The following is a 27,623-nucleotide window of genomic DNA, read 5'->3' as shown; positions in this document are numbered from 1 at the left end:
CTTTTCCCTTGTCTTGCTCTCTCATTTCAGCTTTGTTAGATCTTTTGTTTCTTTGATGCTCAGAATATTGCACCATTTGGCTCTAAAATCTACATTAGAAGAGCATTAATTAAAAGCAGACACAGTGCAATGGAGAGACTGTTAAAATTATGCTTGAAGGTACAATGTAATTAATTTTGTACAAGAGAAACATAAAAGGGAGAGAATGAAACTAGAGGAAATAGCACCACATCCTCACAAAATGATAATGTGAAATACAATTGCAGATTAGACAAATGTGAGAGGACGTATGGAATAATTAGACCAGAAAAAAAATCAAAACAAAGGCTAACCAGCTAAGTGCTCATAAAAATTGAATGAAGAACACAGAACTAGGGTTGAAGTTGTTGTTTTTTTCCTCTGGTAGGGAAGATTTGCACTAAGTACCTGTCAGTTGAATGAAGAAGGAAATTACAATGGAAATTTCCCAGGAAATCAGCTCCTCTTAGTAGTCCCTTTTGTTGTAGCCTCCATGAAGAGATAATGAACTATGATATGAGTTTTCCCTCCCAAGCTACAGAGAAGGGTGCATAGCAACACTAAGGCTCATTATCTCCATTATAGGAAAGGGTAGAAAAACAAAGTGCTAACTTAAAATTTCAGTTAAATTGAAAATTGCGTAACTGTGAGCCTTACACCGTAGTATTAGCTGGTGGTGCTTGATATTTTCTGATGCGTTTAGTATCTGTGAAGTACTATGTATCTATATTCATATGTTCAGAGAGATAGATGTTCTTGGATTTTAGGGATGCAGTGTGGCCTAGTGGAAACATCAAAGGCCTGGGATATGACAGAGGAGCTGAGTTCTAATCCTTGATCCACCACTTGTCTCCTGCCTGACCTTGGGTAAGTCACTTAAGTACTGGGTGCCTCAGGTAGCTCTTCTATAAAATGGAGATTAAGACTGTGAGCCTTTTTGTGGAACAAGGACTCTGTCCCTACATTTAGTAAAGTGCCTGGCAAATAGCAACAGTTTAACAAATACCATTTAAAACAAAAAGTCCTTATTGGTATAAGATCACATCATCTAAGTGTGTGTGTGTATGTGTGTGTATGTGTGTGTGTATATATATATAGCCTTGTATCCTTTTATATATATATGAAAGAGTTGAGAATCAGCATGGCTTAGTGAAAAAAGAATAGTACTGGGACTCAGATAATCTGGTTACTTCTAGCTCTGCCACATGTCTTCTGTGTGACCTTGGGCAATCCATTTAACTTCTCTGTGCCTCAGTTCCCTTGTCTGCAATTTGGGGATTTCATACTTGTTCTTTCTCCTTGTTAAACTATGAGCCCCCTGTGGGACAGGTACTGCATCTTACCTGATTACCTTGTATCTATTCTAGGACAGTAGTAAGCATTTAACAAATTCCATTATTATTGTTATTGTTACCACTGTTCATTATTATTATTAAGTTGATGAAGGATAGAAAGTTCTCTCTAAGTTAATCATATATATTGAGAACTTACTGTGCAGACACTGTACTAAGCACTTGGAAAAAAGTACAATCTTATCCCTCAAAATCAGCATGTACAAAACAAAATTCCTTATCTTCCCAACCAAACCTTGCCCTCCGCATGACTGCAGAGAGCCCATTATTCTCTTGAGTGGGAAGTCATGGACTGAACTTTTTTTTGTTTTTTAAGAGAAATGATTTGTACAGCAGAGTGAAGTATAGACTGGAATTGGGAAAGCCAGGAGTCATGGAGGTCAGCAAGGATGCTAATGCTATAATCAAGGAAGGATAAGGTAAGTGTTTGCTTCAAATTTGTTGCAGTTTAGGTGGGGAGAGGTGGTTAGATTTTAGCGATAATGTGGAAGTTGAACTGTCAGGATTTGGTGACTGATTGAATATATGGGTTCTTTGTATTTAAGGATAAAGCCTTGCTGCACTAGTGGATTTTACCTATACAAGTCTTGTCCATTTTTGAAAATATTCTGGAGGTATAGAAAACTGTAGGGGGGTCACTTGCTTCCAGTAGAATACATTCCAGGAAAATAAGTTGAATTTACACAGATACTTTTATGGTGCTGGCAGGGATTATTCAGGGGGTTTTGGGTGGGCTACAAAACCTGGTTATACTAAGGATCAGTTTAATCTCAAAAAAAAATGGGTTACATGATAAAACTTCCTACTGTCCTGTTGGGGGGCCTATAATCATTTCCAATATAAACATTCTAGGTTTGCCTAGTATAGGTTCCTTGGTACCGTTCTATTGGGTTTAAAAAAAATTTTTTTTTTGTTAAGTACTTCTCCAGCCTTTGCAGATATCAGACTGAAATTTTTTTCATGAAACAATGAATGAAAGAAATTTTATATGGTACTTAAAATAACCCAACTTAACTAGGCTAACATCTGTCTCTAGTGGACTTTATATGACTCTCTCTCCTAGCTTTCTAGAGGAAACCAAACACAGTTTACTCTCCAGTTTCTCATCTCATGCCAACAAATCAGGTTCTGAGTTGAAGACTCAATTTAGAAACTGAGAAAGATTTGGGTCCTAGATATTTTTATGGTGGCACTGAATCAAAGTTGACTGAATTTAACAGTTTTTTCTAAAGCCAAGCCAGAAGTTTCTGAAGGTAGTTTTGTGCTTTTAACTTCTACAAAAAACAAAATAAAAGATTATCACAGTTAAAAAATCTCGCTGGAGCCAGTGATAAATCTCTGCTCAAGTTTGGCTAGTCTGCTGGTTGCTCTTTTATTCTTTAGCTAGCCTGTTTTTATTTGGGGAACAGAAATGAAATTTTGCAGGACAGGAAAGGTTCTTCAGTCTTTTATTAGTTCCTTCCCATTAGGGAGGTAATCCGTCTGCCAGTGGGACTCTTCCTGACTCTCTAATGAGTTAAGAGCCAAATCTGTTGCTTCACTGTGATCTCTGCAGGACAGACCCCAAAGAGGATGAGCACAAACATCAACCAAGGAAGATGGATGTTTGGTTCTGGTGGAGCCTCTTGTCCAAAATATCCAAAGTGATTTTGTCGTATTGGGTTCCCGAAACTTGACAGTAAGCGCTCAGTAAATATGATTGATTGACTAGACCAGCATGATAATGGTCTCTTAGAGTCCTTGCTAAATCATACTGAAGGGCTTAGTTCCTGGTGAAAATCATGTTTAGCAAATAATTTAACAACAAAAAAAGGTTTAACATTTTTCAGAAAACAGTGTCAGATTTATTCTACTTTTTGTGGCATTAAATTTTATGCTACAGTAATTACAGTCATGTTTTGTTATGGAGGTATAAACATAGGAGAAACTTACCACTGTTGGAGATGATTACTAACCCTACAAAATTTGCCTACAGCCTACCAGATGAACATATGCCAAAAAAAATCATTAAAAGTCATTTTGGAGAGTCTGATAGTGTCCTTGGGCTGAGTCCTAAAACATGTTAGAAAATTGAGACTCTGATCATTTCAGTTTACAGGACTTTTACTAACATCACATCTTGTCTCTGCCAATTAATTTCTGTAAATTCTTACTCATCTTCCTGAATGCTGGCTGAATTTTGATAATCTTTTGCATGCCATACCTGCAATGCATGAAAATGTTTCTTAATGTGTTCTACTTCTATGCCTCTCCCTGAAGAAACCTACAGAATTTCAATACCATCAAAATATTTTGCCATCACACAGGTAATATTGGGAAGGGCAAATAGATTATTACAATATTAATCAAAAAGCAATATTTCTTTTTAATGAAGGTATTCCAAAGGAATGGGAAATACATCTAAAGGACCTAAAATTCCATTAGCTTAAGGTCTATATTCTCTGAACAATTTTTGCTGTGGAAGGAAAAACGTTTGACTTCTACACAGAATGATGATATTTACTGAGTGTTTACTATGTTCCAAGCATAGTCCTGGGGTAGATGCAAAATAATTTGATGGGACACAGACTTTGTCCCATGTGGGAAGGGAGAGAGATCAGGTATTTTATCTCAGATGAAAAACTGATGCGCAGAGAAGTTAAGAGACTTTTACAAGGTCAAACACCAGGGAAATGGCAGAGCCAGAACAAAAGACCAGGTCTCTTGATTCTCACTCACTTTTTTAATTAGACCCTGTTGCCTTCCCTAAATGAATTTACATGTAAGTGGATTTTCAGTGGGGTAAAGTTTGCCAGTGAATTGCTCTCAGAAAATCCAAATCCAATGGACCCAGGCAGTTGTAGGTATTCTGAGGGAGAAAATCTGTAAACATAACCAAACATCAAGTAAAGCTTTCTTAAATTGAAAATGTCATATAATCTGATAAAGTCCGACCATAGGCAACAAAGATTTAGTGGCTCAACACTAACTGAACAACCTTTGTTGTGGGCAAAATTCAACAGCGCTTTGCACATAGTAAGTGCTTAAGAAATGCCATAAAAAAAGCAGTTCAAATCATCAGTAGCTGGCCAGTTGCTAGAACTGGCTCTGGCACTTGTCTGCTCTCAGACCCTGGATAAGTCACTTAACATCTGTTTGCCTCAGTTTCTTCAGCAGTTAATTGAGGATAAACTACCTATTCTCCCTCTCTCTTAGTCTGTGATCCTGTGTGGGAGAGGTACTGTCTGATATGATTGTTTAGTATCTATCTTAGCATTCAGCACTGTGCTTGGCACAAGGTAAGTGCTTAAGAAATATAATCATTGTTAAAAATGTCATAGTACCAAAGTGTTTGTGTGAGAGTATTGAGGTAATTCCTGGCAGGAGGAAGAGTGTGAGCAAAGGGTCAGGTGTGAAAGAGTGACAAGTGAAAAGTTTCAGTTGGAGGAAATGACGAGTATGAGTTGTGGTATAGGAGGAGAAAAGAGATGACAAGAAAAGGAAATCTGATGAAGAAAGAGAAATCTGATGGAATGCCAGTGGTCAGCAGAGGCTCTGATGTTGCTCCAATGAGCAGAGACCTGAGAGACAGTTTCAGTTGGGGAGAGAGATGGACTAGCTAACCAAAAAGCCTGAAGAGTGCCATCAGAGGAAGTAAGGGAATCAGGAGAGAACTATATTGATCAAACCAAAGTTAGATAGTATTTTCACAAGAAAGGGTAGTCAGTAATGTCAAAGATGGATTAGAGTTCCAGAAGGATTAGGATTAGGAGAGAGTCCAGTCCATTAGATTTGACAAGATGGAGATGATTTGTGGCCTTGAGAATGTCATCTCCATAGAGTAAAAGGAATCAAAACAAAGTGGAATGAAGTGTATTATGAAGGGAGAAAGGGGGTAAAAATAATCCATTTGATTTAAAATGAGGTTGTGACGGAGGTTATGAAGTGATAGCTACAGGATGCAGTGGGATCCAGAGAAGGCCATGTTAGTTTAGGAGATTTCAGCTTGGTTGAAGACAGAGGAGATGGAGTCATCAGAAAGTGAATGGCTGACAATTGTTATTAGAGCGGGAAGAATGATTATTTCTTAGAAGGAGGAGAAGGGTTGGGATTTTACACCAATCAATTATTAGTAGTTACTGAGAGCTTCCTGTGTACAGAGCACTGTACAAATGCTTGGGAGAGTACAATAGAATTATAAGTCATGACCTTGTTCTAAAAGGGATAAATCTATAAACGTATCTTCTCTCCATGCTTCATAATTAATGACCAGGTTATCAAACAGCAAACTGTCATTCAAGAAAGTTTTATTAATAATCAAAAATGAACATCTCTTCCCTTCTGGTGTATTTAACTGTGACAATAGATCGACATACTTTGTCATAATTTGAGGACTCATCAATAAAAATAGCTCATTTAAACATGATGCTTTGGAATTCACTTGAATAGTTAACATTGACCTGAATAGGAATGACAGTCTGAAATTCCAAGTACTCATACAAAATGCCTGAAAAGTACATATGATGGACAACTCACACAGCTTACCTATTGTGGATTGTCAATGTAGTGTCAATCACTCCAGCTACTGCCTTACCCTCACCCAGTTTATCTCTGTCAACATCTCCAGATTCCTGTTAGTTGGTTTCATTTCTCTCATATTCCTCACATCTATCAATTGCACAGTTTCAACTTGTGTATTTGTCTATTCGCAAGTGTATTGTTTACTTTCAAAGTCAGAATAGTTCTCCCCCATTCGTGAGCATAAAGGGACTGACAGGCAAATCCATTCCCTGCCCAAGAGTTTGGCCGAAGCAATTCTTCCAGATTCTTTTGTACTTAAAGATCAGACATTGCTGCACTAATGGGTTTAGATCAGCCTTCCTCCTTCCATCTGGATCTTCATGAAGGCTTTGTTGAAGGAGAGCAACTTATCTCGTGATTTCCACTTGCCTCCCTGGTATGATGACTACATTGGTCTTTCAATAGTCCCTTGCTATCCTGCACTGTTGGCCGCTGAGCTCCCCTATGTCTTTAAATCATTATTTTCTCTTCCTAGCTTTAAAGTCAATAAATAATGATAGTAATAATAATGGTATTGTTTAAGTGCTTACTACATGCCAAGCATTGTACTAAGAGTTGTACATTCCAAGTGCTTAGTAAAGTGCTTTGCACACAGTAAGCACTCAATAAATACAATTGAATGAATGAATGAATGAAAGATCATCAGGTGCAACATGGTGTTCACAGTCTAAGTAGGAGGGAGCCCAGCTATTGAATTCCATTTAGCTGATGAAGGAATTTAAGAACAGAGAAGTTAAGTGACTTGCCCAAGGTCACACAGGCAAGTGATGGAGCTGGGATTAGAACCCAAGTCCTCTGACTCCCAAAGCCGTGCTCTTTCCACTCTGCTGTGCTGCCTCCCTAGAAGCTGCTTCAGGATGTTGCTGTCATCCATTTTCCTCAAATGTTCCACCCAGCGGAGCTTTGTTACCATGAGTATTGCTTCAGTCCTGGTGAGCTGACTGCGTTCCACAACCTTATTTTTGGTAATCTTGTCTGCTTTTTGATACTGAGTATGATTCAAAGGGAATTCTGATGAAATTGCTACAGGATCTGGATAGGTCCTCTGGAGTAGATACAGTTCTCATAGTTATTTATTGTATTGTACTCTCCCAAACGTTTAGTAAAGTTCCTCCAACGAGCCTACTCTGGGACCTGTCTGGCTGGGAGCTAGCATTTCAGACATTTCTACTCAGTTCCCATCCCTATCTGAACCGTCTGTTGAGCTCAGTCCCCAGGGTCCAGGGAGATTGGTGCTAGAGCAAGGAAAACTTGGGAGAGTCAATTCCCAGGGCATCTGAAATCACAAATGGGCAGATCTGAGTCATTCAGGAGAACACACCCAAAAAGCTTCACTACGGGAGGAAACGAATGGTTTGGAGACATTACCAAAATATTATGACATATTTCTATTTTTGAATTCCTACTTTGAGTGACAGGGAGAGAATTTGAGTGAATTAAAATTAAATACGGTGCTGTTCAGCTTTTCTATAAAGAAATTAGAAGGCAAGGGCTTTACCCTCTCAGACATGGCCATTGACAGATTGTCTAAACATATCCTACCAGATGATGTTTCTAGTTGATGCTTCTAGTATTTCTGAAAAAAATACTGTTTCTTCTTCAGGTCTTTAGTAATGTTCTGAGTGCATTAGCAAGTCTGGTTTAAGCATGCCAATCATATTTACTACTATCCCTACTGAACATTTACTGGAGTAGATTTCAAGAATGATTTAGATGAGCCCTTCAGAATGACAGGATGGTTAAGAAGATTGGAAATATGTTTTGGATCTTTTGCTGCCTTTTAAGATTATGGTTGAAAATATTCAAGCATCATCATCACATGATGGTAGATCAAGTCATGCCCAGTATTTAAAACAAGATGGCTGCCTCAGTAGGGTTCATTTTTTGAAAACTCTACCTGCTCTGAATGACAAATTTTCATTATTTTGGCACAGAACTTCCCCATTTACAGAGGATACTTTTCAAGTAATATTTCTATTTCTAACTTTTGGGTGGATTTTCAGTTTGCTCCTGATATGTTTTCAAGTTCAAAATAGTATTTTTGTGAGTGACTAATTTTTTTTATAACTGAAAGAAATGGAAATGTTACAGATTTATTCTAACAATCAGATTTCTGATATTTCATTAGTTCTTCAATAGCAGAAATAGTTAGGCGATTCGCCAGAGCAAGATTGGGATAAAAAACTAAATGCATCAGGTACCTTTTTGGGCTTCCCTCTTTTATTTCTATAAACATAAAATACCAAATACTTCCTCCTTCCTCTACTGTAAAGGAAAAATAAAAATAAAATTCTCTGAAGGAATTGTGTATGTGTATACTTGAGCATGTGCAAGTACAAACATATCTATAAAATCTACCTTTCCTTTCCAAAGATTATACCATGGACAGTGAGACCATATGAATATGTTTAGTTGAAATATTTTGAATTATTTTTCAAATATTTGCAAAAGTCAACCTACCTTTTGCTTTGCAATTTTCCCATTCATGTTCTTTAGGACTAATCTAATGTGCATATATGTTTCCTGTACTTCATCAAAATGTTGCTAAGAGAGCTATAGCATGAATTAAAAATGCTCTTGGAAGTGGAAATATCAGGCCTAGTTTCTAGATGCAAAAAAAGGAGGCATCCACTGACAAAAATTGTAAACCTAGTCTAAAGGAAATGCATCTTAAGACATCTTCGGACCGCCAGTCATAAATCAGGTAGTTTCAAGAAATAAGAGAATGAGTTCATTCAATGATATTAAAAAGCTTTTAATATCTTTCAATAATTCAGTTTTTACAAAACAGTAAACTCTCTTCAGATCACTAGAGCTAACACCACTCGTACTCTAAGCTAAGGCAGAAAAGGAGATTCTAGAATATTAAGCAGTTTTTCTTGATCTCCACAATGGAAAAAAAAACAGTAAATAAGGTAAAGTTGCAGTAGGGAATATAAGGAAATATTTTTGATGGTAAAGTTTATTAAACATTGAATCAGCTGCCTAAATAAGCTGTGGAATCTCCTTAATTGGAGACGTTTAAAAACAGGAGAGCAATCATCTGATTTGGATGGATTGGTCCTTGGAGGCATGAACTGAACTAAGAATTCTTAAGAGTCCCTTTCATCCCTAGATTATAGCTATCACATTTCTTTCTTTCCCTAACAAGATTCTATCCAGAGTGCTTTTGGAAAAGCTACCAAGAAATATCATTAACTGTGGCCTCTCTGAATCACCTTTGGCTTCAGGCCAAAATGTCGCATTGCAGACATAATCTTGGTAGCACAACAGAGAGGGTACGGGGAGGAATAACAGTGTTTCTACCTTAGAGTCACAGATCTTTCAAAAGCATTTAGCACCTTGAGCTAATCTGGGTCTTGACAGCATTAAGAAAATTTAGCTGCTCCGAGAAGTTCATCAAGATCCTAAGAATAATCCACAATGGAAAAGACTAGTGAAGATATCCAATTAAATGATTCTTTCAACATTATCACAGGGGTGAAGCAGGGCTGGCAGACAAGTCCAGAACTAGTCAAACTATTTTAGCCAGCCATGCCTTAAGTTCAGAAAACTGGAAAGTGGCATCAGCACTCCAAAGCTACTGCAAAACTCTTTCTCCACAATAGACAATGAGTGACATTATCTTTGAGATGTTTCATGAAATATGTCTGGCTTGAGCCTTTGACACACACACCTCCACACACAAGAGAGATGATTCTGAACCCCTTCTTAAGTGAACACAGTGCAGTGGCCTAATCATCACTGTGGCCTAGTCAATATAACAAGGGCCTGAAAGTCAGGAGGACCTGTGTTTTAATCCCATCTCCGCAACTTGTCTGCTGTGTGACTTTGGGTAAATCACTCAACTTCCTGTGCCTCAGTTGCCTCATCTGTAAAATGGAGAGGAAGACTGTGAGTCCCTGTGGGACAGGGACTATGACCAATCATATTATCTTGTATCTACCCCCAACGCTTAGTAGAGTGCCTGGCACATAGTATGTGCTTTGCAAATACCACAGTTGTTATTATGATTACTATAAGCCCGTAGGAAACAGAAGTTGCAATAGGAAGGCTGTGCACACAACCAAATATTAGCATCATTCAATAGTGTACTGCCTAGCTAGAACCAGGGAGTGGAGCTGGGATGGCGGAGAATTGGAACAGCAGTTTTGAAAACAAGACTAGATCAGAGCAGTGGTGCTTGAACCAACCTGGAATCAGGAATAGTGCAACTGTTGAGGAGTGTAACAGGGATGGCATTGAATAATAGGTTGAGGAGGGTCTAGTTCAAGTACTTAGAGGCTCAGGTTTCATTGTTCACTACTATTTCCCAGTGAGTTGGGGATACTGGTGATTTGAGTATTATAAAATTTGAGTAGTAAAGAAGCAGTGTTTCACCATTTAGATAGAGCATGGTCCCGGGTGTCATACGGACCTGCACTCTAATCCTGGCTCCAGCATTTGTCTGCTATGTGAACTTGGTCGAGTCACTTTACTTCTCTGGGCCTCAATTACTTGATCTATGGGGGTGAAAACTGTGAGCCCCATGAAGAGCATGGACTGTGTCCAACCTGATTAGCTTGTATCTACCCCAGTGCTTAGTACAGTTCCTGGTGCATAGTAAGTGCTTTACAAATACCATTTTAAAAAATGCCCAATTTAGCCCTAGAAGGTAGAGACCAAGTAGTTTCGGGAATGGAAGTGACAAAGAAGCCTTGAGAAAGCTTTTCTGTAAAACAGCTTAAGACTTTGTCAGGGTGAGATCTGAATCCTTCAGTTCTGCAGAGATTGCTATGAAGTGGCCATCCTTGCCTCTTTAAAAACGTTGTGAAGCTGGTTTGAAGTTCATAATTGAAAACATTGTGTCTCATTGTTTTCCCAAACATCTTTATTAGAATTTTAAAATGCACTTTTCATCTATCAAACTCTTCCATCATTCTAAGGAAGAAAAAGACTAGCACAGTCTTTTCCCTCCGCTGGTGGAAAAGTTTTCTTCCCTTCCTGATGGCAGGTAACACTCTCATTAAGGGATGGCTTTTTTCCATCTGAATTCATATAAAAGGTAAATAAGACATTTCTTCAAATAGCTGCCATTGGTATTGTCAAAAGGAGCACAGGTCTTACATAACCTTGAGCTTTATAGTAGTGCCTTCTCACTCCTATATACCATTCAGCTAAGGAATTATGCTTCAAAGAAAATCAAGATATATAGGTCTTTAACCAAGGTTGCTGCTTGTTTCAAATTAGAACTGAATCTGAGGCCACCTGTCATTACACTGCCAGCCACTATTAAACCATCAAAGTGATATTTTAGTTACTTTGATATGGGCTGCAATTGTATCTCCTGCTGCATGATCATTAGATTAAATGTTACAAATAGACCCAAAGGGAATAGGAAATGCACTCGAACTCTAGATCCACCACAATTTAATTTAAAATGTCTCTTCATTATTTTACTAATACTGACGGGGCCCTCCTTTTTCCTCACATGTCTGTTCTAGGGCACTAAACATAATCTGTTAGAGCAATGACATTTTGACCTCCGGAGACAACTACCATTGTGCTTCAACTGAGCAAGGACCAGGGAAGACAGTTTCCCATTATTAAACCAAAGTCATTGTTATTCCCACCTTCCACTCTAAGTTGTCCTTGCTCCTTTTCTCTCTCTCTCTCTCTCTTTAGGTCAATGGTAACTTTATTAAACTGCTCATCTGCTTGCCATTAGTCAGGAAAGCCATCAACCTATCACACAGTTTGCCATTTGCATTTTGCATTGATGATTGTAATGAGATGAGTAAATAACAGGAGAACAGAGGCAATTTGAAACACTATTAAAAAGACTCATTGCTATATAAATATGCCTGGCAATGTGTGATATCAAATAGGAAAACAGAGGACTGACCTTACTAATGTTGTTTTTTACCCAAAAATTTGAATATAGATCTTCAGAGTCTTCTTTTGGATAAGGTATCCTCCTTTCTAAATTGACTACCCTCTTTGGGATCCTTAAAGTATTATTTAATAAGTAATAATTTTAGTGTTTTAAATGGTACCTTAAAGTGATCCAGCTTCCAGGCATTAGAATTGCGCACCCTCAGGAAGGCTTATTCACAGAAATAATTTATTTCAACACTAGAATTGATTTCAGAGAGGGTTGTAAATTCATGTCGTTAGAGGTTTTTAAGTACAGAGGGTTAAGAGGTATTTATTTTTGTATATCATTATGGGTCTTGCTTGGATGATGGTGAAGTAAACCAATGGGCATTAATTTTAATGACAATTTTCTGGCCTTCCTTACCCACTATAGCTATACTGTTGATACAAGCTGCTCACCTATTAGGAACTCAACTTGAAATGATAGCTCACTTCAAGACACATTTCTTTTTTAAAGTGGGGACATCAAATATGTTAGTATTAAGACAGATCACTCCCAAGCTTCCTTAGAAACATGTTTGTGTGCAGAGTAGCAACCAGTCTGTAAGTTACGCATTCACGCAACTATTAAAAATGACAGAGCTCATCAAAAAAAATAATGCTATGAAGTGCTTACTATATGCTAAGCACTGTTCTAAACAGTGGGGTAGATTGATGGTCATCAGGTTGTCCCACAAGGGGATCACAGTCTTCCTCCTCATTTGACAGATAAGATAATTGAGGCACAGAGAAGTTAAGTGACTTGCCCCAGGTCACACAGCAGAGAAGTGGTGGAGCTGGGATTAGAACCCACAACATCTCTGACTCCCAAGCCCGTGCTCTTGCCACTAAGCCACGCTGCATCTCACAGAGTTCCCAGTATAGCTCTCATATCAGCATAGTTACCAGCAACCTATAGACTTTTCTCTGAAGTAGATTTTTTTTTTAATTTGTGCTACAAATTCAATTGAAGATATGTAAAGATAGGGTTGAAACTGAAGTGTTGAGCCAAAGGCAATTTAGAATAAGGATAGAAAACTTGAAATACACACAATAGAACTGTAGATTATGACTTGAGCTTCTTTTGTGAAAACAGAGAAAAAGCTGTAAGAAAAACTGAAATAAATTATAGTGTACTATGAAATGAAGGCAGTGGTCTGATGACATGATTAAAAAAGGAGGGGTGGGGAAAAAGAGCTTTAAACAGCAGGAGAACTAAACTGTCAATAAATAAGGAAAGCAAAAGGAGTATTGTTATGAGGGTAAAGTTTGGATTTGCAAAGTAGACTATTATTTGCGGAGGGAATGCCGACCTAAGCGTTAGAGAATCTAGACATGTAGACTGTAAGTTCCTTATGAATTCTCTTATATGGTGCTCACCATTACAGTGCTCTGCACATTGTAAGTGTTCAATAAATACTACCGATTAATTAGACCTTTCATAATAATAACGACAGTAAGGATAAGCACTCAAGTTTTTCTACAGAAAGGAGTTAATTAGGTAGGGATTGCCCTCTGGTATTCAGAAAAGAATCAATCTATTGAGCACTTACCGTATGCAGAACGCTATACTAAGTGCCTGGGAGAGTACAAGGACATGCTGCGTCTTTTAATTATGTACATATCTCTAATTTTATTTATTTACATTAATGTCTATCTCCCCCTCTAGACTGTAAGCTCATTGTGGGCAGGGAATGTGGATGTTACATTGTTTTGATGTACTGTCCCAAGGGCTTAGTGCAAGGCTCTGAACACAGTAAGCACTTAATATATATGATTAAGTATAGAATCTTACTTCTTAGCAGTAAGAAGACTGACAGACTTCTTTTCCATGGTGGGAGTCTGGTAGTTCCACAGCCTGGCCAGGCCAAGGTAGGCTCTGGGCAATGCCTTTGAGGGGATCTTTGTTCTGTGACTCAAAATTTTCTAATTTTCACAGTTAGAAGTTTTGTTTTGTTTTGTTTCAAGCCCACCTCCCTCTTAGTACTAGGCTCTCTGCTTTACCACATCTGTTGGTGCCATTTACTCCAACAATCAAAATAAAGCAGTCAAAATAGATCCCATCCGCCCACAGTGGAGTGAAGGGCATAGTCCAGTTTCATAGCATAATGCAGAATCTTTTGAGAATGCACATTTTGTCCACTTCTGATTTTTATGGGTGCCATAATTCACCCTTCAGTGTAATTTTAAAAGAGTGTGAATGCCAACAGAGACATGGAGAGGAAAAAAAAGGGAGAAAAAGAACAAGTGAGAAAGACATAAGTCTGAATCCTAAAGCTATTACAAATATGACTATTAAAATGATGTTTTGTGTATTTATGAATTGCAACAATTTGTAAACCTGCCATACCACTCACATCCCAGTGAATCACTTCGTATTGAACTGGAGCAAATTAGACTGCAAGAGAACGAATCAATATTTCTCTCATCAATAGGACTCTTTTCAATAGAGGTTTGCCTGTGAAAGAGAAAAGAACAGTTTTAGAAATGCTATTGGAAAATTTGAAAGATGCACTGATGAATCACACAACAAAATCATAGCAACAGAAAAAAAGTTTGTTTACGCTGAAGAGTAATGATGCACGTTTTCTTTGTTTTACGAACCATTATCTATCCTCCTCCTCTCCCTCCTCTCACTCTCTCCCTACTCCAGTCCATAATTCACTCTGCAGTCCGGATCATTTTTTTAAAAAAATGTTCAGTCCACATCTCCTCACTCTTCAAGAACCTCCAGAGGTTGCCATCCCATGCCTGCATCAAAGAGAAACTCTTTACCTTTGGTTGAATAAACCTGTCACATTGCCTCCTATCATACCTCTCTGAAATCCTACTACAACCTGGCATGTTCCCTGTGTTCCTCTAAAATCAACATACTCACTATACTTCGATCTTATCTGTCTCACCTCTGACCCCTTGCTCCTCTCTTTCCTCTGGTCTGGAGCTTCCTCTCCCTTCATATCCCACAAATAATCATTCAACCCACTTTAAAAGCCTTATTAAAATCACATCTCCGCCAAGAGGCCTTGCTCTTCTAAGTTCTCATTCCTCCTATAACCCCTCCTCTATCCATAATTTATTTTAATGTCTGTTTCCCCCTCTAGACTGGAAGCTCTTTCTTGGCAGAGAATGTGTCTACCAACTCTATTATAATGTACTCTTCCACAGTAAAAGAGTAAGTACTCAGTAAATACAACTGAATGATTCATCCTCCTTCATTCACTATTACCTTATATGTTATCCTTTGAAGTTCTGTTCAAACTAATACTTTGAAGATTTAAGATAAAAAGTGAGTAAAGGAAATCTTTCTCCAAACCCTCAATCAATCAATCAATCAGTGGTGTTTACTGAGTGTCTGCTACTTGCAAAGTCAGCCATATACTAAGATAGTAAGAGACTAAAGTAGATGATAGGCTTCTATCATCTGTCCCTGCCCCCAAGGAAAATACACTCTAAGGAGGGGAGATAGAAAACACAAATATTTTGCAAATAGTGGTAGGAAGAGACAGAACAAGAATTCAATTAGTAAGTGTGTGTAGAATGAACCAAGTCAATAAATAGTTGAAAAGATCAATAACATGCATAGTGTCCATTCTGAGGATTGATTTTTTTTTTTTTTTGGTCTTTAAGCACTTATATGCCAGTCACTGGGGTAGATACAAGCTAGCTAGTTGCACACAATCTTTATCCCCTGTGGGGCTCACAGTATGAATGTGTCTGTTTATTGTTGTATTGTACTCTCCCAAGCACTTAGTACAGTGTTTTGCACACAGTAAGTGCTCAATAAATACAACTGAATAAATGAGTAGTAGTGATTCTTGGAATTAGGTTCTAGCTTCCCTCCAAGAAAAAAAAAAAAACATGTGGGAATCAGTGTAATAAAAAGCAGTCTGTAAGTGAGAATGACATGAAATCAATCAGTGGTATTTATTGAGTGCTCAGGAGAGAACAAACTCTAGCTAGACATGATTTGTGGCTTCAAGGAGCTTACAGTAAAGTGGAAGAATTACCAGCTAGTGGAAAGGTAAAAGGAAACAACATGTGAACAAAGAGGATTGATTTGTAATTGCGATAAGATTTGAGCATTTACTTTTACACATTATTGTTAAAATGTAAATCCTTGAGGAGATTAGATTCATTAGCTCAAAAATAAAGGAAGGAAAAAAAAGAAAGGATATACTCTGATCTTAGGGGTCTTATGGCAGTTAAATAGCCTTTGGCTAATGGTGGTAAGTTTCAAATAATACATTTTTCAGTGATTTGAAATATAGACACAATTGGCAGGCAGTTTGGAAACAATAAGGCCAGTGAAAGCTGAAAATAATAAAGAAAGCCTGGAAAAAGCTGGGAATTATAAAACAATAACCTACCAATGTTGAAGTGTGACTGTGATCAGAAAAGTGATTGTAAAAATGACATCTTAGTGTTCCATCATTATTCTACATCAGTGAGTTTCATATCAAATTTGTACTGTTTACAAGTCAAAACAAGTATTTTTGTGACAGCTTTGCTAACTCAATCATATCTGAAAATCAAGCTGCATGCTGGTTAACAATAAAGATTGTGAGGTCAGGATTTAGTTGGCATTTTGGATTATGATGCATCAAACAAAACAAAATACTGCTTGTTTTTCTGTAGCTATCTTCCTTTTCTGTGGTACTTACAGAGTAGTCCAACCTCATTTTTATTTCCCAAACTAATGAGATATGACTCAGGCATATCTGGTAACAGGGCAGAGGAGCAGAAATTCAAGGTAACAAGATTCCATTATTTGCAATCAGGCTACCCATCATGACTGCATTTTCCAACCACTGGAGTGAAAATGTTCATAATTCTAAATGCACCACATAAACTTCTAAATAATAGCATTTATTGTTGGAAAAAGAACTAACAAACAAGGCCTCATCTTAATTGGCATTGCAGAACAGCATTTTGTAGCAGAGCCACTAGAGTGAGATGGACTTCTATTGCTATACCCCCCAATATAATCTAGGAGAATGGTGAAGCTATTAGCATCCAAGGCAAACCTAATTATCCACTTTGTGTGTCAGGGAGCCAACTGGCATTAATCCTTGCAGGAAGTTATGGGTTAATGCATAGTGGTGATAAAGTCTGATTTTTGTGGTTTTTGGTAGTCCCATACTTTTTGCCAGGCACTGTACTAAACTCGGGTAGATACAAGATAATCAGTCCTTGTCCCACATAGGGTTTACAGTCTTACCTCATTTCATATATGAGGTAACTCAGGCACAGAGAAGTTAAGTGACTTACCCAAGGTCACCCAGGAGACAAGTGGCAGAGCTGGAATTAGAACCCAGGTCCCTCTGACTCCCAGTCCCATGCTCTATGTACTAAACCACATTGCTTCATTTCTTTCTTTTTTTATGGTATTTAAGTCCTTAGTTTGTGACAAGGATTTAACTGTTCTAAACACTGGGATAGATAAAAATTAATCAAGTTATACAAAGCACCTAACCTACATGAGACTCATAGGAAAAATAGGAGGGAGAACATGTATTGAATCCCCATTTTACAGTTGAGGAAACTGAGGCACAGAGAAGTTAAATGATTTGTCCAAGGTCACATAGCTAGCAACCGGCAGAACTGGGATTAGAACTCAGGTCCTCTGACTTCCAGACCCACACTTTTTCCTCTAGGCCACACTGCTTCTTTCTCCCCATACCCTTAGATTTCACCACACCTGTGAACACAATTACCTTCTCTGGCAGATGACTCAAGTATGTGACTCTTGGAGGTGGGCCTTTAATCGCACACTTTGGTTGGTTTTGTTTGTATACCAATAACAAGGACTTTACCACTTATGGCAGCTCACATAAATATCACAACTGAGATGAAAGTGGGGTTCTCTCGACACAGTTGCAGAGGTTGAAGCTCCAACCTGTCATTAGCTCCAACTGTAAGGGGGTGCCAGGAAGGAGACAAAGTGAGAAAGTCTTTGTAACTCTAGAAGGCATGTTGTTGTACCCTTGAAAACAAAGTCAAAAATAGGGTTCAGGAACCAGAATCTCCAAATTCCCAAACTACTTTATGGATCTACTACAGCACTGGATGGTGTTATAAAGGACTAAGATTTTATAATTCATCTCACCATATTTATTTGTGCATGTGGCAAATTAATTATTTGCTTTCCTAGAAACCTTCAGATTCTCAAGGATATTAAACACTGTGTCAACATTCTTTGCAGTAAATTGTTAGGGAAAACCCAGTAATTTTAATCACATTGTCAAAACCCAAATAAGCCAATGTATCAAGTTGCTTCTTTAGTTTATGGCCTAATTGCTTGAGCATCTTGCCACCAGAAAAATAATAGCTCTTGAATCCCACTTCTTTATCACTAAAAACTTTGTTAGTAGTGTTTGCCTTGTGATAAAATGAGTAATTACAAGCCCATTAGAAACTGACAGGAAGCCGGTTACAGGAAGGGATTGTCAGATTGTTTTAAGTGAGTAAAATCAATCTTTCACTGTTCTGTCTGAGATAAAACTATCCTAAACCTTGGGCAAGTGCAGGCTTTGGACAGAGAATGGTGTGATTTTGTAAATATTTTCTTGAGTCACAGTTTCTCTCATGGAGCACAGGATCTTTTAACATGAGATTTAATTGGGTAAAATTTTCTGTCCTTTTTTAATCCCTCAACTGCTTCTCCAAAAATAGATCTGTCCGTCAGCTGGTTCATGATTATCCATTATGTGTAAACAAAGTAAAATAATTCTGGGGAGGAACAGAGTCCTGGTTCTTTAGATATTTACAATCTGGTGGGTGAAACAGGGCCATTATAAGTGCTCAGACATACAAGTAGGTAAATACTGGAAGTTAAGGAGTCATGAACAACTGTAAAAGAGACAAGGGGCTTAGTGCCTCCAAGTGGGCACAAATGCTACTACTAAATAACTAGCAGACCTAATTTCAATCAATCAATCCTATTAACTGTTCATTTTCAGTGTGCAGAGTACGGCAAAAAGCCGTTGGGAGAGTACAGTATAACAATATAACAGAAGCATTCCCTGCCCACACGAGCTTACGGTCTAGAAGGAGAGATAGGCATTAATATAAATAAATCACAGATGTTCTGTGAGGAGGGGAGGGGGAATGAATAAAGGGAGCAAGACAGAGAGACATAGAAGGACGAGGAAGAAAAGGAAAGCAGGGTTAGTCAACGAAGGCCTTTCAGTGGAGATGTGCCTTCAGTAAAACTTTGAAGTGGGGAAGACGTATTGTTGGATATGAAGAAGGAGGGAATGGGCGAAAGGTGGACAGCAAGATAGACAAGATCCAGGTACAGTGAGTAATTGGCAGTAGAGGAGGAGAGTAGCGAGATAAGGTAGGAGGGAGCTAAGGCGATTGAGTGCATTGAAGCATATGGTAAGAAATTCCTGTTTGACGTGGAGGTGGATGGGCCACCACTGGAGGTTTTTAAGGAGTGGGGAAACACAGACTGAATGTTTTTGTAAAAATGGAGTGGGGAGAGACAGGTGGCGGGGGGTCAGCAGGGAGGCTGATTTGGTAATCCAGGTGGGAGAGGATAAGTACTTGGATTAATGTGATAACAGTTTGGATGGAGAGGAAAGGATGGATTTTAGCAATGTTGTGAAGGTCAAGCCAGGAGAATATATTCTCCCCTAATTCATCTATCTCACTGCCAACCTTTCGCTCATGCTCTCCTTCTTCATATCCAACAGTAAGTATCCCCCACTTCAAAGTTTTACTGAAGGCACATCTCCCCCGAGAGGCCTTCCCCGACTAAGGCTCTTTTCTTTTCTTCCACTTCCTTCTGTGTCACTCTGACTTGCTCCCTTATTCATCCCCCCCACCCCTCCCCACAGCACTTTACGTGTGTATCTGTAATTTATGATGTAATCTATTTCTCTCTGTAATGAGAGAAAGGAGTCAAGGATAATGAAAAGGTTATGGGCTAGTGATACAGAGAAGACGGTGGTGGTACCTTTGGTGATGGGAAAGTCAGGGGAAGGATAGTGTTTGGGTGGAAAGATATATTGCAGACATACTGAGTTTGAGGTGATGGCAGGACATCCAAGAAGAGATGCAGAGAGGGAGAGAGATCAGGGCTTCTAATGCAGACTTGGGAATCATCTGCATAGAGGTCAAATTTGACCATACATGCTTAATTTATAGAAGAATGTTTAAATGAGATGGAAGAGGCAATATGATTGTAATAAACAGGACTCTTTTGAAGTTAATCTGAGTGTGCATAATAAGGGTAATGAAAAACTGAATTTTAGTGGAGTATGGTTCTGGTGAAGACAAGGGAAAGCTGTCTATACAGAGACTATGTACATGCCAAAATACTATGATTCATGCCAAAATACTATAATTCAGGAAGTGAAGAGTACCGTCTCTTTCAGCAATTACAGTCTCTGTTTCTTGTGCCTAGGTACTTCCTTATAGTTGAAAAGATTTAAGTATTTACACCACTGTCCCAATACATTGAATAGATCAAGATCCTGCTGGGCAGAATTTTCTTCCTCTGGTGCTCCGGCGACACTTGTTATTTAATCATCTAGGTGATCGTTCCATTGTCTAACAAATCTCTCTGCTAAGAAAACATTTTCTCTTCAAAATAATTCTATGTAAACCAATTAATCCCTCATATTATGTTATTTAAAATTCTTTTTCCCATCTCTACCCCAATATGATTTTCAGAGAATAGAATGACACTGAAACTGTCCTCCCTCTTCAAGTTAATGTATTCATTAGTTATAATTGCTTCCAATACGTCCTCACCAATCTTAGTCTTCTAGTTACTTAATGATTTTGATAGGATGTAGAACACTTTTATCTGGGTTAATTTACTATTCATAGTACAATGATGGAGTATTCATTTTGTTATCCAGATTACAGCTGTAAATGGAGTTATATATCATCGGCAAGAAACCATAGATTAGTTTTAGCACAAGAATATCTTTCAGTTTCCTTGAAATGGAAAACAACATTCCTGCTAAAATCGTGTCATTTTCTGTATTCCCTTTGGAACATTAAAACCATTTATTATCCTTGTTTGATTAGCTCTTCTGTCCCCTGTATACAGTTGCACTTTAGACTGGCTCTGCTCTGCTCTGGCAGTGGGTTTGGCAGAGGATAAAATCCAGCATGGGCCTAATTTTATGGCCCAGCATGGACCTGGTCCACTTAGCTCCTGACATTAAAAAAACACACACACACACAGGAAGCCTAGGGTTTAAATTCAAATGTAGTTCATTTAAATAGTCCCTGAGTCCACCGAGTAGAACAGGACTTCTAGGTTTCAGCAGCTGGTAAAAAAAAAATGAGATCAGTCCACATATAGCCCAGATCGGATGAGGAGAAGAAAGGCAAAGAAAGGAAAGAGATCCTGAGCCATACACTTTGGGGTTATTAATCCTCCCCTATTTGAGCAGCCTACAGGCATGCCAAGAGGCTGATTATAGTCTGGAGTGACAGGATCAGGACTGGGGCTGACCACTGTGTGAAAACAGGAGCCAGTGAATCCGAACTCATTTATTTATTTATTCATTCATTTATTCAATCGTATTTTTTGAGTGCTTACTATGTGCAGAGCACTGTACTAAGCACTTGGAAGTACAATTCAGCAACAAATAGAGCCAATCCCTGACCACAACGGGCTCACAGTCTAGAAGGGAAGCAAACAGGAATCAGTAGCATCAATACAAATAGAATTACATATATTTATATATACACACACACATCAGAACAAGCAAAACAGGCATTAATATAAATAAACAGAATTATAGACATGTACATATATACACAAGTGCTGTGTGGTGGGGGTGGGTGGTAGAGCAAACGGAGCATTGGAGTGAGGTAAGGGGGCGCCAGTGGGCTGAGGAAAAGAGAAAAAACTCATGAAATCATCCCATCCTGCCTCAGACAAGGCAGTAAATACCTGATTTAGAAATCAGCCTAGTAACTCTTGAAGGACAGGGAGAACAGCAAACAGAAAGAGCCCCAAGGATCTGAACTCTATAAAAGTGCCTCTGATAAATTAGATATAATATGGCATTCTGTGCATACTGTAATAACAGTAATCATAATTATAGTATTTTTAAGTGATTGCTATGTGGCAAGAACTGCACTCAGCACTGGGGTAGAAGCATGATAATCAGGTCTCACATGTGGGGCTCACAGTCTAAGTAGGAGGGCGAAAAGGTATTGAATTCCCTTTCTGCAGTTGAGGAAACTGAGGCAAAGAGAAGTTAAATAATAATAATAACAATAATGTTGGTATTTGTTAAGCGCTTACTATGTGCCGAGCACTGTTCTAAGCGCTGGGGTAGACATAGGGGAATCAGGTTGTCCCACGTGGGGCTCACAGTCTTAATCCCCATTTTACAGATGAGGGAACTGAGGCACAGAGAAGTTAAGTGACTTACCCACAGTCACACAGCTGACAAGTGGCAGAGCTGGGATTCGAACTCATGAGCCCTGACTCCAAAGCCCGTGCTCTTTCCACTGAGCCACGCTGCTTCTCTAGTCTCAAGTTAAGTGACTTGCTCAACTTCATAGCAGATATGTAGGAAAGCCATCATAAGAACCCAGGTGCCCTGTCTCCCAGGCCTGAGTTCTTTCCATTTGGCAACACTGTCTTCTCTATAATCATATTCATAACTACATTTAAGTATTTACTATGTGCTAATACTATATTAAGCACTAGGATAAATATAATCCTGGCTCCACCACTTGTCTGCTGAGTGACCTTGGGCAAGTCACTTAACTTCTCTGTGCCTCAGTTAGCTCATCTGTGAAATGGGGTTTAATAATAATGTTGGTAATGTTGGTATTTGTTAAGTGCTTACTATGTGCAGAGTACTATTCTAAGCGCTGGGGTAAATACAGGGTAATCATATTGTCCCTCGTGAGGCTCACAGTCTTAATCCCCATTTTACAGATGAGGTAACTGAAGCACAGAGAAGTTAAGTGACTTGCCCACAGTCACACAGCTGACAAGTGGCCAAGCTGGGATTCGAACCCATGACCTCTGACTCCCAAGCCCGGGCTCTTTCCACTGAGCCACGCTGCTTCCTGTGATTAAGACCGTGAGCCCCACATGGGTCAACCTGATTACCTGATATCTACCCCAATGCTTAGAACAGTGCCTGGCACAGAGTAAGCACTTAACAAATACCATTACTGGAGAAGCAGCATGGCTCAGTGGAAAGAGCACGGGCCTGGGAGTCAGAAGTCATGGGCTCTAATTCCAGCTCTGCCACTTGTCAGCTATGTGATTTTGGGCATTTCACTTCTCTGGGTCTCAGTTCCCTCATCTGGAAAATGGGCATGAAGACTGTAAGCCCCTTGTGGGACACTGATTACCTTGTATCTCCCCTCCCAGTGCTTAAAACAGTGCTTGGCACATACTAAGTGCTTAGCAAATACCATCATTATTATTATAAGATAATCAGGTCAGGTACAGGCCTTGTTCCACATAGGGCTACTAGCCTAAGAAGGAGGGAGAAGAGGTATTGAATCCCTTTTTAACAGATGAAGAAACTGAGGAATAGAGAATTTAAATGGTTTACAAGTGGCAGAGTCTGGATTAGAACTCATATCCTCTGTCTCTCAGGCCTGTGCTGTTTCCACTCATTGACCAAGGAACTGGAGGAAGCCAGGGGAAAGTGTTTTCATAGTGCCACCAGAAAACTCTAAGTTCCCCATGTTACTCAGATGTGGAAATTAGGGAGAGTAACAGAGTAAAAAGCAGAGCAGCTCCAAATGCTTACATTTCTCTATTTAAACAATTTTTCTACAAGTACACAAATTTCATTAACTCACAAAAAACTTCCATAAAATCATGGAATGTCTTCTGCAATGTAGGTGTGGTTATTTATAATTCCCCAAGTGGAGCAGGGAATCCAATACAGTGGGCAGAGAATGAGATTGCAGGGAGATTGGAAGAAGGGGAACAACCCAAAGCATTTTCCTCTTGAATTCGAAATTTCTCCCTGATTTGCTGGGTTCTGGTAATCTAGGAAATGTTGTCCCCAGGGAGCAGGTGCTATAGAAACCTGATGTCTACTTCCCTTTGAGTCACTTCTGACACAGCAGAGGCATCATCAGTTGCCTGAACATTTTCAAAAACAGGCTCCACAAAAATGGATGTCCCTCCTGGTGCAAAACACAAATATTACTTCTTTGTCCTGGCACTCCAAAAGCAACTGGCAAACCCTCTTTCATCACATTTTATGCTGGGAAGGTACATATGCCCATATAAATGGTGGGAATCCCAGAGGAAAGCAGATGTATGTCATAGGAGAGATGTTCAGTCCAACCCCTCTCATTCATCCTGCTGAAGCCATGGCCATGTCTGCTGCTCCTGCAGCCTACTCCACAGGGGTTTCCAGCACAGCGGACTTGTCTTACTAGGAACGTCCAGGAAGTAGTTGGTATTGACATTAACAATACCTTGAAAAGTGAGAAGCCCGTCCCTGAGGCACAGTCAAGGAGGTGATGTGGAGCCTGTGTCTCTATTCACTCAGCTGCTGCTGTTTAACTAAAGCGAGATCATATTGTCAGACTAGAGTGATTAGCACCTGTTCTCCTCTACCCAGCCCAGCTGGCTCATCAGTGTGAAGAGCAACTTAGCCTAGTGGAAAATACCCAGGCCAGGGAATCAGGAACCTTGCATTCTAACCCCGGCTCTGCCGGTTGCCTGCCTGCTGAGAAGTCACATAACTTCGCAGTGTCTCAGTTTTCTCCTCTGTAAAATGGGGATTCAATCCCCATTCTACCCTACTTAGACTGTGAGTCCCATGTGGGACAGGGACTGTGTCTGACCTGATTAGCTTATATCTACCAGAGCTTAGAACAAGTGCTTGACAAGTAGTAAGAACAAAAAAAAAATCATAATGATAACAATAATGATAATCAACCTCAAGTTGCTTCAGAAATCAGAGGTTTATCTGTTTGATTTTGATTTGGTAAAAAAAGGGTCAAATAGTGGTAGTAATAACATTTTTTAAGGGTCTTGTGCAGAATATAGTGTTGCCACTTAACTTCTCTATGCCTCAGTTTCCTCATCTGTAAACTAGGTTAAACTACCTGATCATCTCCATTTTAGTCCCCGAGTCCTACTGTATAGTAGGAAATTTTGTGTAATCTGTTTATTTTATACTGACTTTGTGCTTAGCACATAGTAAGCACTTGGTAAATACTGTTATTAATTCAGTAAAGTGACAGCCATGGGAATGTCTAATTGTAGTAAGCTTTTCAAAGATAAGGATTGGCTGTCTGAGTTTTGTGCAACGTCTAGGACACTAAAGGAATAAAATTGCTCATTAAAATCATATTGCTCATTTCACCTCATTCATCCAATCATTGATATTTATTGAGCACTTATTTTGCAGAGCACTGTACTAAGTGCTTGACCGATCACAATACAGAAGAGCTAATTAAAGTGCTTTTAAGTCAGTGGTAAGGAGTTTCTTTTTGATGCAGAGGTGGATGGGCTATATGGGAGTGGAGAGATGTGGGTTGAATGCGATTTTAGAAAAATGATACAAGCAGTAAAGCATGAACTGGAGAGGAGTGAGAGAGGAGGCAGAGAAGTAGCAAAGAGGGTGATGCAGTATTCAAGGTAGGTTATGATAAATGCTTGGATCCGCATAGTAGCAGTTTGGAGGGAAAGGAGATGGCAGATGTTTTTGGGAAAATCAGCTACTCCTCTCTCTCTACAAATATTTTTATTGTAACGAAGTATCTACCAACACTGTTATATTTTACTTATCCCAAGAGTTCCTCTAATTCCAACTACTCACTATACCTCGAACTTTTCTATCTCGCTGCTGTTCTCTCACCCATGTCCCTCTGTTTTCATTACTGACAGACAATTACTCTCTCAACCTTCAAAACCTTTTTGAAGGCACATCTCCTCCAAGAGGCCTTCCCTGACTAAGCCCTCACTTCCTTTTCTCTCACTCCCTGCTGTATTGACCTGATTTGCTCCCTTTATTCACATACTGAAAAGTGTCATATTCTACCAAATTAAATATTTCCTGCCACTGAGACTGAAGCACACTGGGATATGTTATTCTTGACCTTCCTCAAACTTCATTTTTCACCTTTTTCCCAGATGACTTCCACCCCTAGTCCTGGGCACACTGAGGTTAGGGATGACTAGCCGGGCCTTTAGGTGAATAACCGGACAATACAGAATTTTGTTCATTTTGATTCTGTTAGTTCTTCTCTCTCCATTCATACTTTTCTCTTTCAACTTTATACCTTTTGACTGTCTTCAAGCTGTCTTTCATTTGTATTGCTACTCTCAACATCATTTTTGTGAACTTTTCAGAATCTTTTTCCATCATTTTCCAAATGTCCTTACAAGTTTGCAGTGCAGCCTGAATCGCTCATCCCTTTACCCTGACTTTCATTCATGTCCACTAATCACTTTTTGCAATCCCTCCCTGTTGGTATTTTATTCCCAAATTGGTGATGTTTTCAATTGTGCCTTATTTTCTGATGAGATTCTTCATGAAGGGATTTCACGGTAACCATTGCAATACGAAGCATCTGCACTTTTCATGAGAATGGTAACAATCAGGTCCACAGAGTAAGGCAGTGTTTTTTTATTTGCCATGAACTAGTCAGATATGACATGGACACTGCAGGCCTGATCAACAACAGATCACAGAGGCCACATGGTGGTTGACCTCCTCTTGGTGAATCCTCTACTTTTCAAAGCTATATTTTTGAGATGAAGGATCTGTGGTCAAATCCGTCAACGGATGACTCTGTCTCTAAAGCAGATGCACTTTACCACTACCATTAGGGCGTATGCACACAAAATGACTAATATCAAAAGGAAAGAAAAAATCCCTACAGACCTGGTCTACCTCAAGATCGTAAGGTTGTTCTGGGCAGAGAATGTGTCTAACACCTCGAGTACACTGTACTCTCCCAAGCCTTTATTACAGTGCTCTGCTTATTAAGTACAGTGTCTGACACATAATCAGCACTTAACAAATACCATGATTATTAATTATTATTATTAAGTTCAGTAATAATGAATTGGGGAAAGTGTCCCTGAGTTACAGGAAATTGGATAGTAGGAAATTGGATCCTCATGTGTGTTCTTCTGTGGTTCAGTTCAATATAAAATTCTCCAAACCATCTCAGGTCCATGGAACCTGATCATCTTCTATGCTGCAGAATCACCCTCATCTTCTCAGAGATCTTTAGGTCTAAGATGAGCCAGAGCATTCTATAACTCTAGTATTCAGTGCCCTCTCTCACTCTTTCCTTGCCTCCAAGAACATGGCTGGGTTTATCTCAAGATAATCTGAATTTGAAGCTCTCAGAGAAATTGGGATTCCATGTAGTTCAGCTGAAGACAGGATGAGCCCCTAGTGGAAAGCACTTAATGGCTGGATATTATATGATTGCCAATTACTGACTTTTGGTCAGGCTTTGAAGAAATTCCTTTAGTTGGTTAATTCACTTTATGGCACATTATGGACAAGGAAGTGAGGAAGAAGTCCCAAAACACCTGAAAAAAATAAAGGGGGAAACTAAAGCGTCTCCAATTTAACTTCCTTTAGGGGAGATTTAGTGATAGGGAAAAGAGAACTGTATGATAATGTAAAAGAGTGGTGAAAAGCAGAGAAATCCTAACAAAGAAGTACTAAGTGCCAAATAATGGAAGTGCTTTCCCACATTCTGGATGGAGGTATGTGAGAAATTTTATTCACCTTCCTTATTAGCTAAAACATTCTATATTCAATTGCAAGCACATTACATTAGAGAGTATTACCACACTTAATAGATATA

The sequence above is a fragment of the Ornithorhynchus anatinus genome, chromosome 8 (assembly GCF_004115215.2).
Source record: "Ornithorhynchus anatinus isolate Pmale09 chromosome 8, mOrnAna1.pri.v4, whole genome shotgun sequence".
Lineage (NCBI taxonomy): Eukaryota > Metazoa > Chordata > Mammalia > Monotremata > Ornithorhynchidae > Ornithorhynchus > Ornithorhynchus anatinus.
This window is presented reverse-complemented; position numbering follows the sequence as displayed.